Source organism: Rutilus rutilus (assembly GCF_951802725.1).
Source record: "Rutilus rutilus genome assembly, chromosome: 21".
In the NCBI taxonomy this organism is placed as follows: domain Eukaryota; kingdom Metazoa; phylum Chordata; class Actinopteri; order Cypriniformes; family Leuciscidae; genus Rutilus; species Rutilus rutilus.
In genome coordinates, this window is record NC_140226.1 from 22349653 (window position 1) to 22365458 (window position 15806).

A 15806-nucleotide genomic window follows, 5' to 3' on the forward strand; every position below is an offset into this window, starting at 1 on the left:
TTAAGTGTTTAAAGGGTTAGGAAATATGTTTAATTTAGCCCAGTCCCTAGTTAATGCACTGTTGCCTTTGAGTAACAGATCAAGGTCTTTGCTTTGCAAGCACAATACACAAAAAACTACAATATTTTTTACACAAAAACAATAATAATCAAGATATGACTTTGAATAAAACAATACAGTTAAGGGTATAAGATAATATTATTATTATATTTGTTATACTATTCGTGGGGGGTAATTCTGGTATGGTGCAATTATTACAATTAAAATGTATTACATATCATTCATATTGGAATTAAATACCATTTAAAACATTTAGCATATATTTGCATGGTAGGCTACAAGGAATGGCGTCAAGGTTTTTTTTTGTTTGTTTTTTTACTGCAACATTGCCTGACAGTGGAATGGACAACTGCAGTGCTCACCTTTGCAGTGACGTCACTCATTCTGTCAATACAGAAAATATTGCTGTTGTCATGTTGTTTTTTATTTACGTTTTTTAATTTTCCATTGTAATTTTTTTTAACTCACTTATATATATTGCTTGAGGAATAACGGAAACGGCGTTAAATGTTTTAACACCTGTATTGATTAGTGCTAAAAAATAAAGTCCAGCTTGTGAACTCAGTTTCCGTTATTCCCCAAGCTTCCTCTAGAGCTCTCGACTGATCCACTCTTTCAATCTTCGCTCGGGGAAGGCGGGACCGTATTACCCGGGTAGGGCGTTCTTTCTGCGGTCACAGGCGGCGTAGTCGTTCTAGGGGTGGGTCTTTCTTGGCAAAGGAAAACCCACCTTTTTCATTGTTTGGATGTCGAAGGAATGTGATGGTTTGATCTTGCGGCGCAAGGGAGGGGGTGAGTGAAGGAACTAGCGACGACCCTGCGGAGAGCTGATCTATTCATCCTCAAAAAGTCAAACGCGACTGAGTAGTTTGCCCTTCCAGAGAGCTACCTCCGAAAAATTCGCACTACTCTTCTCCTGGTGCTCAAGGTAAGAGAAATCCGAAGCGGGGCTATTAAGATAGTTTAGTAGAAGGAGAGCTGAACGGTCGAAGCTTACCCCCAGACACAACTCCAAACTGCGGCAACTTTGCCACCCTCCTCCCCCTCCTGTTCGCTGCAGCGGAGGAGCTCGATACGCCGGACTGCGGTGATTTTAGTCAAGCTATTTTGTGGCTGATGTAGGAAATAGCTTCCTAGCGATGCGGTTGTAAACTTTAACCGGGACTTTCCAAACGACGGATGTTAAGTAGTCGGGCGACAACTGAAACGTAATGGAGTATGTTCTGATTTTAGGAGGCTGAAACAGAGATTCCCTCAGTATGATTGTGATGTTCTACGTCAGCAGCATCGCACTATGTAGCGAAATAAAGTTTACATTTACGCTCTATTTGCACTTAGTTTGTCGCGCGCGAGCATTGAAATGTCAAATCGATTTAAATTCCTCGCCACGTAACGTTACACCCGACTTATTCTAGAATATTGTTTCCAAACAGGAAAAGTCGCTTTCTCTAAGAAAAATAGCGCAGAGTTTGAGAACTTGGGTCGGTTAGAGTTTACATTTTTTTTTTATTATTCCTACAGTTCCCCCCCGCTCCCCCGGCAAGTCCGGAGTGGGACTGTGCTTATGAAGCTCATGGTCGCTTGTCAGATATACCGTGTTAAATTTATATTTCTGTATCTTAACGTGTAGCTTTTTTGACGCAGTGTGTGTGTCTCGACCTGCACTACTGTCGGCACGTACACGAATAGAAAATGTATTTCAAGCTGTTGCTATTAATGTTGACAGCCGTTATTAGAGATGCGAGGTGCGTTCACACACGATGACAGGCACAATTAAACGCTTTTGATGTCATTAAGCAGAAACTTAACCTTACATGGCTCATATTTAGGCCTATATTAGAAGTGGAAAGTCCTGTTTTTGCCTTGGCCTAAAAATCTGTGTTTATTTTTGACTCGAGTAGAGGCAAAGACTTTATATACCTAAAGGGACTTTGGTAGAGGTCAGGAAGATTGAGGCTAGCTCATGTGTTTTGGCAGTCTGTGCATATTGGTGTGTTGACTGTGTACATGTCTGAGATTATAGACAGATACATTTTATTCATCTCAGTGATTCGAGCCTTTGAATACACCAAAAAGGTTTGTTCTGATATGTTGAGTGACTCTTTTTGCAGGTTACATCGTTTCGCCAGTAGGTGGCGAGAACTGAGTCACTGCATACCTACATAGTAGGCTACGCAAAACGTAGGCTATGCCAGATAAACAGAATGGCGGAATACGCAGTATTTATGAAACAGTAGCAAAATCATACTTTAATACTTAAATATGTGGCAATTACTTCCCTATCCCATCATGTAATGGGAGTCATCAGATTTGAAATGTAAAAAAAAAAACCATTAAATTTGATTTGTTCACAAATAAAAAATAGCTTTGTTCACGAAACAAACATTTCCCAGGTTTGTCACTCTTTTCATACTTATGCACTTTTCTATGCCGGTTTGTAGTATAAATAGTGTGAGCAGTGTATATACACTGAAATTGCAACATTGCAAGAAAACGTGCACTTCAAAAACCCAGATGATGCTCTTATTTAAAGGGGTTATAGGTAGAATCATAGACTGTTTAAAAAAAAAAAAAATTAATTGGACGACGCACCTTCACTCGCTTCCATTGTAGAACAGTGAAGCCACCAATGCCCCAATATGGCGCTGATTCGGGACCTGAGTCTGCGCAGTAGTGAGCGTGAAGTAGAGCCACGGTATCAAGGCCCCGCCCACACTCCCGCAGAAACGGTTAGTACAGTTTACTGCAGAACAACTCATTATGTCGGTGTGAAATAAACAGATATGGAAATGTAGAAATTACATTTAAAGCTCCAATTTTCTCCCAAAAATCCTGATAAAAGTTTGTTGGTGCCTCAGTGACTACTTTGAGAAGAGAAGTAGTCAATCTCAGCTGTCAATCATGACATCACACTCTCGGTTTTATATCATCAAATAACTAACTTAAACCAAATTTAAAAAAAAAAAAAAAAAAAAAAACATTTGAACTTCAACGTCATAACTACCTAAAATGACAGAAACCATCTTTGGACAAAATTTATTTAAAGTGTAATTTGATTGTTTCGTTTGTCTCACGTCCCATTAGATGACATGGAGAGACATGGTTTATGACCTATACTGGGTCCAGCCACCCGGGGGTGATCGAAAAGTTTTGGCTTCATTTTTCAGGACTTGTGTGGCACATTTGGGTAGAATTCAGAAATCCTTGTTATTATTAACGCAGGTGGCCGTTATGTGAACTGCAGCTAGCAACTTATAGGCCCCGAAATAATCACTGCGAAGTTCTTTTTCGTTCTTGGCTTAGAAATAAAAAAACTGGTTGGAAATGCCTTTGCAGCGATATGCTGTTAATAAACATCCAGACGCTGCCCACGCTGAGAGCGATGTTTAGATAAATGTAAATATGTGCTGTGCGCTTTCCTCTCAACACAACAAAAATGACAGACAGCGGTGAAAAAAAACGGTAGTTAAGAAAGCATCTGATCATAACGATGTGGATATGTTTGCACCAGCTCTGAAATTCACCGGCATAATGTCAACAGATGAGATCATTGAAATTAAATTGTTATGATAGTTTGATTATAAGGTCTATTTATACTGTAGATCTGACTATGTGAGACTACATAGTTTGAATGAATACATTTTCTTTGCATGACTACATATGCATGTACACTTCATACACTTAACCAAACACTAAAGTACATAGTAAACCATTTGGGACACAACTAATAACTCTTGCAGTGAAGGGGAATGTCTTCATTCAATAGATCCAACCAATGATGTTCGTTCAGCTGTACTATGCACTATAGTTCATCTTTAAAGGCAAGAAAGCAGTCGAGAGACAGACTAAAGTGAATTAAAAAAATGAGTCGGTTTGGGAAAAAGCATTTAATTAAAAACTCTGATTTGTTTATGAACAAAACACTGCTAACACATATACACACGAGTATGCATTTGTCAGGTAAGCTGCATTGGGGGGTGGGGGATGACAGAAAAATGAAACACTAAGCACAGAGAGAACTGCAACCCCCATATAAGCTCCATTACATTAGGCAGGTGGGGCCCATAAAGCAGATAGGGGGAAGATGAGTACAGAGAGGACCTGCCATGACCTGTCCCAGACTCAAATGCAGAGCACTGACAGATTTCCAGTAAGACCTGAGAAGCAGCGCCTGTCATAGTGACTCTAGAACACTTGTCTATTGGTGTTTAGTATGAACATAAACTAGCTCATTCAACTAAAAACCGCTACAGTTACTGGCACTTAACTTTTACAAGACTTCTTTTAGCTTTAGACTTAGACTATCTTGAATACCCTAGAATTTTATGGAGTCAAGATCAAATATTTGCACTTTCCTGTGAGTTGCTTTGATCTTTAGTTTGAGATGTGTTCAGTGACTGACTAGAGAAGAAAGAGAGACAGTATAGGTGTCGGTTTCTGAATGGTAGTCAAAGGGATTGCCAAGGCGAGATTCTGTATTGTCTTGAGTTAAAGCTTTTAAAAATGCGGTTGAAAGTAGTTTAATGTTGTTTGAATTTAAGATTGTGCTGTACCTAGTTTCACTTGTGTACAGTTTCTTGAGCAGTGGTCCTCGGGCTGGGTTTTTTATTATATATTAAATATATCCACTGCTTCTAATAGTTTTCTAGAAACAGATGCAGTTTTTTCTTTGAAAAGAAAGTAGAACTGCATTTATTTTAAATGGAATATTTTTGTAATGCAAGTACGTCTTAAAGGCACAATATGTAAGTTTTGCTGCTAGAGGTCACTTATTCAAAACAAAATCAAAGGCGTAGCTTGTAGTGGTGGGAGAAAAAATCGATCCATCGATGCATCGCGATTCTCTCTCCAACGATTCTGGATCGATTCTGAGAATTTCGGAATCGATTCTGAGCTTAGTTTATAACCAGATGTGCGATGACGCAGAGTTTGCTTTAGAAACACCCGTCTTCTGCTTGCTAACAATTCCCCACACACGTAGGCTACCTTCAGTAAAATAATATTTAATAAAGTTCGGAAAGGTTGAAACGAATTATAAGGACATTCACAGGCTTCATTGTACAGGATGTGCTGTGAGACGCGCGCGCGCTCTGTTTGATTTTACACTTGAAGTGTGCTGTCTCGCGCGTCGATATTCTCCTTAAAAATGCTCTACGAAGTCATCGTTTATGTGGTTTGGAATGCAGTGGACTTATATATTTAAAATATGAACCTCGCTAACAGAAGGCTGCTTTCAGTTTCAAATGCTGATGCGCGCTTTGTTTGTGTTGACTGCTCGCGCATGCGGCTGTGCGGCTCCGTGTAAGTGGTTTAATATACTTGTGCAAAATAAACGTAAACACAGCAAGTTATGTCTTATTAAACGGTGAGGACAAACCACATTACTACATGTATTTAAAAAGAGATCCGAGCGTGAATGCAGCTAAATAGATATCTAAGATATCTCAGTCTAATAAGATGTCAAAGTAAAAAACAAAAGTATGATGAAAATAAATCACTCACAGTTCTTGAATGGAAAATGTTCAGATAATCTTAAATACTGAACGCACTCTTGTTTAATAAAGAATCGTTCTGGAATCGGATCGTGACTCCCAGAATCGGAATCGGATCGGATCGTGAGGTGACTGAAGATTCCCACCTCTAGTAGCTTGATGACGCCGTGAATGAGCGTGAACTCATTGGAGTTGTTGTCTTCACCTCCACAGCTGATGGAAAGCAATCCGATGGGATTGGGCAGAAATTATGTTCATGGATGAGCTAATTATTAAAGTTTTATTAACTTTACTGTGGTATGAAGCAGTTGTTTATTTTACGATTAAAGTTACGGTTAATGTCTGCCCCCTTCTTCCCTGAACTTTAACTTTATTACAGTTACTTTTGATCACTTATATTCACATTATTTTATTTTATTCTAATGAAATGGCCACAAGTGCCGAATTACTTATACATGTCACTTTATTTAATGAATTAAAATTGTTGGTTAACAACACAGCGCTTTTTAACTTGGTCAAAGCAATCATACTACAATATATTCGAGTGTTGAAAGTTATGTTAAAGTTACTCTGTGCGTTAGTTCTGTGGCTTGTATGAGACACAGTATTGCTCACTGCAGTAAGCTAGATTGATATTAGAATTTTATATTAATAAAAGCTGGATGACTTGTGTTGCTAAATGGCATGCAAGCAATTATTTTAAAATATATGGTAGGCTATTTGGAGAAAATGCTTTATTACTGTTGCTACAAATAAAGCTCTTTCTGATTATGCCATGTTAGCTGCTTGTCAAAATAGTGTTGTCTCTGAGGCATGGCACAAACTAGAGCTGCATGATAAATTGTTTTCGCATCGATATCATGTGCGCATCTGCGAAAAGTCACATGTGCGATGTAAAGTATAGGGATCGTGTTATTCATATGGACCAGGCATCACGGTTCGAAATGCACATGATTCTTGGATTAACTGGATTAAGTTTAGCCATCATAGAGTGAAAGGTTATCATTTGCATGTGTTTTTAGATCCCGTCAGTTTAAACATTCAAGCAATTTAAAGCCATTAGAGCTCAAGAAGACGCAAAAGAGAACTCATGGGCTGTTTTCTGTGCGCACACACAGAGCAGCACAGACAGCAAGCGTACACCGAATTCCGATCTCTTCTTCCTCTATTTGTGGTTAAATGCACACATACATGCAAAATAATGTTAAAAAACCCTGTCTCAGCGAGTGTCCTTGTAAACAGTCACAAATAGCTTACGTGAACCTAAACAACTGAGAAAGAAAACAGATATATCATTATATTGGATCCATGCATTAGCTCTTAAAGTGACAGCAACCCGCTGCTGTCTGTTTTTAAAGGAGCCGTATGTAAGATTGTGGCCAAAACTGGTACTGCAATCACTTTCAAATTACTGTAGAGCGGTGTATCCCCTCCCCCCTGACTCGAGGTTGCCAGATAGGCTGCAGGATCCAGCAGGAACGTAGGCTGCTACGTAGCTGTGGTAACTAGAGCAGAGCTGGCAACCTGGATGCCGAAACACTACTGACTTCGTGATTGGTAGATAGGTGGAGGGTGGAGCATCAGGCCAAAACACAACATGACAACATCAACATCAGTTGAGGGCTGCAACTTCACTTTTTAAATGACAATATCCTGGCCGGAATACTGTTGTCAGTGATATAAGTATTTGAAATGAACATGATTTCTTACATGCAGGGCCATTTTATGGTTAATTGAAATACATTTCTTACATACAGCTCCTTTAATGTTAATCAAAATACAAAGAGAAAATCACTTTTGTATTTTTAACAAAGATGAATTGCCGTGTTACACTATGCAGTGTTATTTTACATTTGATTGTTCAATTTCTGTACCTGAATACTGTTAGACTTGACTGAAAAAAACATAAAGCACTGTATATTTAATTTGTATCTTTGATCTATTGTATTTATCTAATGCTTGCAATTTGCATGCAGATTCACTCCCCTGCAAAATCCCGTCAGAATGATTAATTCTTTCCAATTCGAGCTATTCAAGTCATCTAGTGAAACTGTTTTTATATTGCAAGATATATTGCAGAAAAACTAAATATCACAATGTCAGTTTTTCCTAATATTGTGCAGCCCTAGTACAAACATATTACTTGTGGTAAATCAAGAAAACAAAAGATTCAAACAATTAGACTAACCGTGTTGATCTAGTATATAACAATGATTAGATTTCGGTCAATAAAGGTGTCCAAACAGTTGTTCACCAGCCTAATAAAACACATCATATATTAAAGCATCTTTGGTGTTTGGTTTCCACAGAAGTAAAACCGGCAATCGAAGGTAATGTACCTGATATGTGACGTCATTGACAGGCAACGCAATGACACGGGCAGTTTTACTGGTTGAAATGGCTGATTTCTCTGGATTTAAACATCATTGGAAACATTTAGCATAATACTATATTACATCAGTATTTTAGTGCAATTTCATTTGTCACTTTGTAGATGCTAAGCAATTTATGCAGATTTGACAGGTTGTGTGAGATGCCCTCATCCTTAAAAAATATCAATAAAAACTACATAAGGTCAAAGAACATATGACCCAGACAACATTAAGCATTAAGAATGGTACTGTGTTTGGTTACCACTTGTAACATCTGAAAAAAAACTAAAACCAGCTGAGAGAGCCACTGTATTAGTGTATGTTCAGCTGGAAATCTGGACTGCATTCTAGAGCCGGATGTATTCTCTTTCTGCCAAATGCCGACCAACACTCTTGTGTTGTTCTTTGTCTGTTTCTATCTTAGCTTATCTCTGCCTATCTCTTGTGTGTTTCATGACCTGCTATGCCATTTCACTTGTCTCTCACCTTAGAAGGGCAAAGGTTGTTTTATGATGAGCTGTTATTCTTGGTTATACAACAGTACATGTGAACTTTGTCAGCTGAAACAGGATGGGTGTGTGTTCATGAGAGAGTGAAGGCAGGGGCAGCTCTCGCTCAAGAGAAAATTCGAAGACAGTTTGCCCAATGAACAAACGACGAATACCGGTGTGCTGTAATTCCTGCCCTCCCTCTCCACTTTTCTTTATGAGCAGGTCCTGCTTCCGGTTTTGCCAGTCTACTGATTGCTTTTCCACTTGAAGGAAGCATGCACCGAAACGCTTGTGATGGTTATCGGTGTCCAATAAGAGTAATTACCAGACTTAGCACCAGACCCAGGGATTATGGAGAGGCTAAATGACTAGTTTGAGGTTTAAATTAAATACTGCGGTTCACTCCTCTTGTTCCCTCTCTTTCATTCTTGCTCAAGTGAACTTATAGATACTGACACCGTTTTGTCAGTATGTCTTCATTCTGTTGCAAAATCTCAGTTCTCAATGCAGTTTTAGTTTTACAGGGACATTATTGGACAGTTTGGTACTTTACATGACGTCATTGTTCTTCTTTCTCTGTGAGAATGAGGCTTTGAGTTGACATTTCTCCTCAAATTAAAAGGAAGTGAAATTTGTTGTGTATTTTACCAGATTTACCAAATGGTATGGTCGTTAAATGTCATCAGTGGATAGCTTTTGACAGCCTGTAAACAAATTCCCATCCCAGCACTGCCACTGACATTAACAACCAGCTGTTTATCTTGAAAATGGACATTTTTATAATGGAATAGTATACACAATCTTGAAAAAAATTACTCAACTCTTTCATTAATTCTCTGTGTTCCTGCGAACTGAGACATATAATGAGGTGTTTAGGAAGGATGACCAAATCTGGTGCACAGCCGAGTGTCTCTAGTTTTGTGCTGTCAGGGAGTGGGAAAGCTTGCTGACAGACATACAGCTTGAGGAAGAGGTGTTAAAGTGTGAACACAAGAAGATTACAGCAGCTCCTCCCACACACACACACTGAACCAGTCCAGCTGTCCCAGTTTGGCCTGAGGGCTGATCTTCACACAGTACCAAAGGACTTAAATCGAGAGTGCTTCTTCCATGACTGTTTACACCTGATTTTATGTGTGAAAATATATTTTGAAAAACTGTTTTTGTCTATACAAAGAAAGTCAGTGGTGCCCAAGTTGTTTTGGACCCCACTGATTTTCAATGAATGGACAAAAAAAACAGGATCTATTTTGGGCCATCTGATCACAAGTGTGCTAAATTCAGGTGTAAACGTGGTCCAAAATGTTTTGTGATAGGTAGTCGAAAATGCATGTGATCACATTTACCAACCATTTACAGGACATTTATGTTCAGTTAATTTTTGAAGGCAATATCCAGTCATTTTAAATTAGAATGCAAGTGATTAGGAATTTTGTGTGATTTCCCCACACAGATTTCACATTGTGTTCAAGTTGTTCAAGCAAATTCACTGTGTTGAACAGCAAAAAGCTGCTTGGTTTGAAAGTTTCTTTTGTGTGAGCTGTGCTTCACACATTACTCCACTATTACAATAGACAGTAGACATTTTTTTTGTCCGTGCAATTTCGTCAAAACTTCGCTAACATAACCGCACATTAATCTTTCTGTCCATTTGAGAGGTTGGTGTAAACAGAAATCGTATTACCCGAGATGGATCTTAATACATCTTAAAGTAAGCAGTGCCTGTAGATTTAAAAAGAAAAAAGAAAAGATGTTTCAACATGTCTAGTTGATGTTGTGTCACAGATTTGAAGTTATTATTTGTGTGTCCCAGATGAACATTTGCCATCAATCTTTCTAGTGTCAGACACAAAACTTAAAAAAATAATAATTTTGAATACATTTTGTCTTAAATAGATGTTCATTGGCATGATACAATTTTGCATATATTTTATTTGCAGTCATTAAATTGCATTATTATATTGTTCATTGGCCAGCTTTGTTATAGGCATTGGCAATTAAAAAACCCATGTCAGTTGACCACTATTTGGATGGAAGAGCTTACAACAGTTAAGTAACAAAGAGGTACACAGCAAGAGTTGATATCCTAGGTGTCTAGGATTGCCAATGTGCTTGGATTTGCTCAGACCTGCTCCTCCTGTGATGTTTTACATCATAGAAAATATTTGTTAGAAGAGCTCATCAGATTCCCCAGCTCTAAGCACTCAAATTCATCTGTAAATTATGTTGAATGTCTTTTCTCCTCAAAAACGCCCCACCCTTTCTCTCTCTTACCTGCGCACAAACACGCCCGTGTTTACATTTGAGCATATGTACAGTACAGAATACTGAAGTTTTAGTGTGTGTTAACCAGCAGGTGTGTATTTTACACCTGGAATTAGGAACTGTGTTGGACATCCGATTACAAGTGGTCAGCTGAGACCGATCACTGTTCAACACCTGGTAGTAATGTGCATCTCAAATGAATCGATCAGCAAATGATACCTCATCGACCTTTGACCTTGTTTTTTTCTCCACCTCCCCCCTCCTCTGTGACGCTGTTGAGGAGTGTGGGTGTGAGAGTGGGAGCGTGTTTGAAATATCTCTAAGGTCTCCTGAAATAGCTCGGCTGAACCAGAGTGATGCACACACAGCAGCCCACATGCTCTGTGATGGTGTAATGTTCCCTCAGTATCCGGGACGGCACACCGGACACAGCTGCAGCACTCTGCCGCTGCACAGAAGTGATTATATTTAAGTTAATTAGCTTCTGTGCATGTTTGTGTTGGGTGGAGATGGGGAATTCCATCAGGGATTTGACTAATGGATCTCAAGCACTGTCCTGATTTCCTTCTCTCCTGTCTTGTAAAGTCTAGTGTGCTACAGAGGGCTAATAGTCCTCTACATAGTGTTTCCCACCTTTAGTCTTAGAATCAATCTCTACAAATCACTTGATTTGTGTTGGCTATATAAAAGGAAGCAACATTGATGCATTTTAGTATGGTAATTAAGGTTCCTTAAAGATCTTGTGGTCTTAATGTTGTTTATATAGGTCCTATGTCTATGTGGTGTTTTTAATATGCTTTAAGACAAACCATGTGCATATTCATAAGTCAACACCATTGCTGAGTATTTTTTCCTTAAAACTGCAGTGAAAAAAAGACAGTTTTAAAAACAAGGTTTGAATTCGCTGGTGTTTCTTACATCACAAACTACCTTGGCTTGTAACCAATCAGGAAACGTGCGGGCGGGCTTTAGCATATCATTAGGGGAGTCTCAAGACAAACCAGGTTATCTCTGTATATTTTTCTGTTGATATGAAAAATCATAAACATTTAGCAATATAGCAGGTGAATTATGTATATGATGTAGGCTATATTGCAATGTTATGATAAACTATATGCCTTCATTTCTTTCATGTTCAAAGCGTTTCTAAGATACAGATTTTTAGAAGGCAGATGTCTGACTCTGAGATGGCGAACGGGAACATGGTTTGTGTAAAATTAGTTACACATTATTAGCTGTTTGATAATGTAGTCAAGCAAAAGGCTAATCATATTAATTACCGTTATGTGTCCAACGTTGTAAAGAGAGATACATAAAACTACACACAATACCGTTCTGATACACCAACTTAAATACCATTCTGATACCCCGACTTGTATACAAGCCTGTATAATTCACTCTTCCATTTCTTCTGAATCAGTTTCTGGTTCAAACATATATGGCTGAATTAAACCAGTATTTCCACTTGCCGTTGTGCATCGTTTACTACAGTTGACCGAGTGAATCTCTGTGCTGGTGTGAGTGAGTGAGTGAGTGAGTGAGTGGAGGCAAGGCTAATTTGCACATTCACAGATCCGCGTATATTAAATGAGGCAAAGGTGAAGAGTTACATTCAAGCTATTTTTAGGCATGAATAACTTTTTTCACAGGATAAAACATTTAAATATGTGATTGGTAATAAAAAATGTGTTTTAAGGGATAAAATGATTGATTATAGGGGGACTTTAAGAGCACGCTCTAAATGTCTTACGATCTGTCTTGACATTGATTTATTTTATTTTATTTTATTTAATGAATAAATAGGATAAGTTAGTATTACAAACTGTTTCTGCATTTATTTTGGATTTATTGTCAGTACTGGGCTCGCAGTTCACATTGGTAGGGTACTTTGTACTGTGTGTGTGGATGACCGTGTTCGTCCACCACTACCGAAGACCTTTTTTGACCCAGAAATAACCCTGTTGGGTCTTACAAAAAGTAATATCCAGTGATCTCGGATTTCCTCTTCATTTACCATGAGGCTGTTGGTTTTTTAATTCTGTGCTGTACTGCCTATTTATACCCTCCACATGGAAACACAAGCAGAGACTTTTGGGTCCAACACTGACCTGATTTCCAGCAGAGAGGTTCAGGCATGGGCAGGGAAAGAGTCCGTGCCCTTCCTCCCTCTGCACAGTTTCTCACTGATGCATGAACTCTAGTTTTAGCTGACGTTTTAGCCACGTTGCTGACTACACACAGTACTATAAAGAAGCACAGAGTTAGTGTTATTGAATAAACAGTGAATGAACCCATCTGTCAAAGATCTGACAGACAGATGAAAGATTTCTTTGAGCCATTGCCTTCACGGTAATTGTTTACTGTAATGCAGCAAGTTGAATTTACATCAGATTTTCCTTTATCTTGAACATCTACCATAACCTATATATGTTAATGCTCTATAGAGGACAGCAACACTCAAATATTGTGTACTTGGGCAGTCCCTGTCCTAAATGCCACCCTAAGCCCTTGCAGTCGCAAGGGCTTAGGGTGGTATTTAGGACTGCACTTTGATGTAATGCTAGTTAGTAGTCTAGGTTAGTAGTGCCCTTTGGCCATTATGATGTCCGTGAGTTCACATCAGGTTCACCATTTGGGATTTTGTTAATAACATGCTTTTACTCAACTAACTTCATAACGACAGTTGAGCATCCTTCTGTGAGATGATATGGCTTCTTACACAGAATAAGGCAGTTGTGTGTTTATTGGTCATGATTAATCAACCAAAGCATTTCAATCTCCTGTTTATTCAGCTACAGCGATAGGGATTTCGTGGAATGCTGGGCGTTATGTGGCGGGGCATATTTGGCATGTTGCACGAGAGTTCCCTCTGGTGTTCAGATAGAGCAGCATTTACTAACGATCAGCCGCACTGCACTGACAAGCTGCGCATAAAATTATCGCAGCCTTTTCCAAATCGTGTGCGATTAATTGTGCAGCCCTAAAACAGACCTAAGTGTTTTCCACCCTGCACACATCTTCACAACAGACACAAGCTTATTTTTGTAATCAAATACATGCAAAGCCTTAATCTGTTTAAAAATGAACGGGCCTAATACATTGCCCAGAGGGATGCCTCATATTATGCTAATAGAAACCGCATTTGATCGTCATTTTGAAGTACTATCTTTGCTTGGCATCACAGCAGTCAAAGAACTGTATCAGCTGCTTCCATTTCCTGGTCATGATTCAGCGTTATACTGTTAAACCATATATGCAGAGCAACCCCTTTTGAGGAATAACTATATCCTTTGTCTTTACTCTCACTAAATGCAAGACGTCTCTAGTGTGGTTTATCCGGGGACAGTGGAACTGCACTATCTTTTATTAGAGGCAGGATGGCTGTGACCTGTGAACTCTGCAAATATGTAGAGAAAGTTAAACTGAGGCTGACGCACGTTTGGTCTGCTCTGGTTCGAGGCCTATTATCTCTTATCTCTGATAGAAAACATGTTTCTACTGTGACACTCGATTGTAAACATTTCCCTGAGTTCTGTAATGTTTTACATATGCTTGGGAATTTTTGCCGTTCGAAAGGGAAGTTCAAGCCTAAAGCCTGAAAACTCTGCCCTGCATGTCTCTTCCTGTTAAAACGTCATGCCTGGTAAAACTTACACTGCTTCTGCTTTTACACCTGCAAGGCAATGTAAAAAAAAAAAAAAAAAAAAAGGACAGTTATTTTCGTAGGATGACCCACTGAATTTTGTGGACCTTTATGTGTCAAAAAGATACTGTGAATGAAAATAAAACCTCACAAAAAGCAGTATAAGATTTCAGAACCAACCTTTTGTTTTTGGTGGTGTAGACAAAGCTAAACAAATGTAGGACGTCTTCCTGAATGTTCTACAAAAAGCTCTTTTAATGCTTAACTAAATCGAAATTACCTCTAGGAATGGCACACATTGTGTGCAGATGTTCAGAATATTGTTTTCCCTATTTTGTAAATCATTTTTTAGAGAAATGTAACATATTCAGGACGTCTTCCAAGAATGTTCTACAAAAGCTCTTTTAAGGCATAACAAAATATAAATTACCTCTAGGAATCGGACACATTGTGGACAGATGTTCAGCATATTGTTTTCCGTATTTTGAAGAACATTTATTAGAGAAATGGACAAAATGTTAACATTAGGAATAATGTGTGACTGGATGGAACAAGACTTCCTTATTTCACAGTCAAAATAGATAATTTTTTCCATCTGGATTGGTTTATTTATGATTAATTGAGTACTAAGTTCCACTACGTCTCTCGGATGTTTGCTGTTGAAAAATAAACTGCCTAAAGAAGATTGTCAGACATAAAGTTGACAAGATGGAACCTAAAACATGGGAATTCAAAACATTTTAAAAGGTTCAAGAGCAGGGATCTTTAATCTTGTGTCATATTACTTTTGTGAGTCCGAATCCTCTGGACCGGCTCATATATTTATGTCTGAGGCCTCAAGGGGTTTTATCAGGTTTGTCCAAGTCTGTAAAAGCCGTTCTCTCTCTTTTCTATAGTCATCAAAGCCAAGAGATGTCAGCTCAAACCAGGCAGTGCAATGATTTCTCTTCCCTTCTCTCGTTCTCTCTGTTCTTGAGGTATTTTTGGAACTTAATGAAAAGAGAAATCTGAACTGCTTGGCCTTAAAAGGGATGTTTCGGTCAGCTGAGTGGAAAGTTGTGTTATTAATTCGTTTGACGTCTCTCTCACACTGTGTTTTGTTAAAGGGGCTGGAGAACACAGGAATGCTCTGGGTTGGATGGTTAAGTTGGGCTGGACTTGATCTTTGGGGAGGGAGAGTGGAAAAGGGGCATAGTTAGCATTTTTTAGAAACCATTCCAGCTCCCTTCAAGGTCCACTTTTTGCACACTGGGACATGCTATGGATGAGGCTTGTGTAACATTTAGAATTCTGTTCTGTACTGAGGACTTGAAAAAGTAACTTAAAAGAACATTTACTAGAGAAAAACAGCATGAGTTTTGCCCATTAAACAAGTCTTTCTGTCTCAGCAGAAACTTTGGGTTTTAACAGCTCATGTGGATACTGATCTCTTTTTTGTGTCTTTCCCTTGTATGATCCCATAGATTGTTCTAGAAATTGTACT

The 15806-nt window shown here is 38.7% G+C and overlaps 1 protein-coding gene across 1 annotated transcript in view; it reads left to right on the top strand.

Moving 5' to 3' along the window:
• Nucleotides 1–684: 684 nt before the first annotated feature.
• The window catches only part of luzp1 (leucine zipper protein 1), a 46471-nt gene continuing 31349 nt past the window's right edge, over nt 685–15806 (top strand). Inside the window, exon 1 of the mRNA XM_084392477.1 lies at nt 685–988. The gene's annotated coding sequence lies outside the window, so the exon portion shown is untranslated. The remainder of the gene's footprint in view (nt 989–15806) is intronic.